The 2569-nt window shown below is 40.3% G+C and overlaps 1 long non-coding RNA gene across 1 annotated transcript in view; it reads right to left on the bottom strand.

The window, feature by feature from the left end:
• Nucleotides 1-2569, bottom strand: part of LOC123967129 — a 4118-nt gene continuing 1549 nt past the window's right edge. Inside the window, exons 2-3 of the long non-coding RNA XR_006824197.1 lie at nucleotides 1807-1941; nucleotides 1-249 (exon numbers count right to left, since the gene is read on the bottom strand). This is a non-coding gene — a long non-coding RNA (uncharacterized LOC123967129). The remainder of the gene's footprint in view (nucleotides 250-1806; nucleotides 1942-2569) is intronic.

Here is a 2569-nt window from a genome sequence, read left to right as displayed (position 1 = left end):
AAAAATATTTTTTATTTAATGAAAACCTCAAGGATTATAACTTTAACATGTTTCAAGACAGGTAGAAACCCTACATACCAAAATACTTTTTTTAAGGTGAATTAACAGTGGGCTGATCTTCCATAAGGATGCTGATAGGGGCACACCTTGAGCTTCTTCCCCTCTGCTGCCAGGTTGAAACACCATATTTTCTGCTTTAGGATATCATCTGTGGCAGCACGGGAGAGATGACTCTTTCTCACACAGCATCTGTAATCACACAAGGAGATTTTCATACAAAATTTCATGAACTCCTATTGCAACCAACAGTTTTTACAAAAGCATACAGGCTGACCACCACATATTGATTTTTCTTTACTAGGCCTATTTAAAATAGCATTTGATTGCAGAGCGTTGTAACGCGGCACATCCTCTCTCTCTCTCTCTCTCTCTCTCACACATGAACACCGCTGCACAAATGAGTCCAGCACAACGCGGTCAATGACGGAGACCCACCTTAAAAAAGTTATAAGCATGTAAGGAGCCTAGCTAAGGTTAAAACAGTGTAAAGTATTGAAACAGGTGGAAATGCATTAGTTGTGTTTGACTTCATGCAGTGCTGACTTAACGTGATACATGTTGGACATAAAATAAGGCATGATGGTTAGAAATTGTGTCCGACTTTCGCCGGCGCTGCAAAACGGCACCATGTCACATGACATTTAAACCTTGCGGGAGATGGCAGCTGCAGGCGCCGGGTCCGGCAGCTGTAGTTGCTTTTCTCCGTCTGCTTAAAGTTGGAACCACTTTTGTCTGATCTTCTGGCATTTTCCTTTGCAAATGCCGCGGGATCAGTCATTGATCTCAGCTCAAACAGGTAGAATGTGTCCGACTCGACTTGATCTAGTCGGCGAAAGTCCTCTCGAACGCACCTAATATTTCTTCCTTACCAGCTTTGCGCAGCACTCCCTGCGATTGGCTAGTACTCGTTGTCTCCGCTGGGTAGGATGGCTGAGTTTAGGATTAGCCAATCAGAGGTAGAGTAGGGGCAGGCTCAAAGCTGGTGGAGGGGGAATAAGACGGTGGAAACAGCCTGGCTTTGTCCACATGTAATAAAACTTTCACTGCCCCTCTAAAGATCACTAATCAACACTTTATATGTTATTCACAGTAGTTTATTCTAAACAAAAAACAAATTATAACAAAGTGGTTTTGTAATTAACTATATATTGGCCACTACCTGGAACCAGCAGAGCACCTCAGCTTTTGAACACATTAAACAAACAAGGTATTTTCTGGAGATTAAGATAGTGTTCAGACCGAAAACAGCACTGCGTTCAAAAAACTTGGTGGAGGCGTGTCCTCATGTGCCGATTAGACCATGAAATATCACCCAGGAAGGCTGGTTGGAGTGAAAGATCCATGCGTTTTAAGGCTTGTTAGCTGTCAAAACACTGTATAACTGTTTATAATATTATGAGAAACTATATAACAACTCTGGAAAGTAGTGCGCCAAAATTATTTTATCTTGCATGACAACAAAAATCATAATTTAACTGTCAAGTTTCAGAGTCTACCAGAAATATGTATTAGTAGTAGTAATGTGTATCTTGGCAATTCAGTGCTTTGCCGGATGTTTTGTTGTCAATTTTTTTGCCAACAGACCCTGCAATGTTTTCTGAAACCCCCTGCGTTGACTCCCAATCCTCTGCGTCGATTAATAAGCATGGTTGTGTTTATTTAAAGTAGTGCTAATGCCAGTTTGAACACTTCCCAAGACTGCTGTGTGACTTCAGATTGTTTTAAATATATATTACAATTACTTACACAGGAGCAACGTGTGTTGCATAGTGATCCCTTTCCAATTTATCCTCTTCCCAACATCATCATGGAACATGTGGGCAAGGATGTACCACGTGGAACGTTTTCTGTTGTGGCCCCTCTGGCTTCCAGGAAGAAAATCTAAAATTAAAATTAAAAAAGTACAAAAAATATCAATTTTTTTTTTTTATCATGCAACCAGGTGTAAATACTGTGTTAATTAGATTTTTTTATTTTTTTTTATTCCCAACACCTTGGTAATCAATTTTTAAATCGGCCTAAACCTAGCCAAAAGAAATATGTATGTATTCATGTATGTATATAGTCCAGCAACTTCAACAGAATGAGACATCCTCTACTAAAACCATCAGCTGATCGACAGTTTCAGTAGAAAATAAATAAAATACTAACAAAATATATATAATACAGTGTTTCCCACACGTAGGCCCGGGTAGATTAACAGCCGTTCAAGTAAATTTGGTGACCCATTTTAAAATAGTTTGATAGCAGCGCTGCGCAAATTCGCTCCGCACATCCTCTCACTCGGTCGCTCTCTCTCTTTAACACGGACAACAGACCCGTCTGTGAATTGAAAGGTTGGCATCAGAAACAACGCTGCACAAATCTGTCCATCACAACGCTGTCAGTGTCGGAGACCCATCTTCAAAACAGTTATTAGCAAGCATGTAAGGAGCCCAGCTAATAAGGAGAGCTAAGTTAACTTTGGAAAACAGCTGTCGAAGTTAGCACGCTATAACTGGTAGTCAAC

This window comes from Micropterus dolomieu, unplaced genomic scaffold (assembly GCF_021292245.1).
Source record: "Micropterus dolomieu isolate WLL.071019.BEF.003 ecotype Adirondacks unplaced genomic scaffold, ASM2129224v1 scaffold_55, whole genome shotgun sequence".
In the NCBI taxonomy this organism is placed as follows: domain Eukaryota; kingdom Metazoa; phylum Chordata; class Actinopteri; order Centrarchiformes; family Centrarchidae; genus Micropterus; species Micropterus dolomieu.
This window is presented reverse-complemented; position numbering and strand designations above follow the sequence as displayed.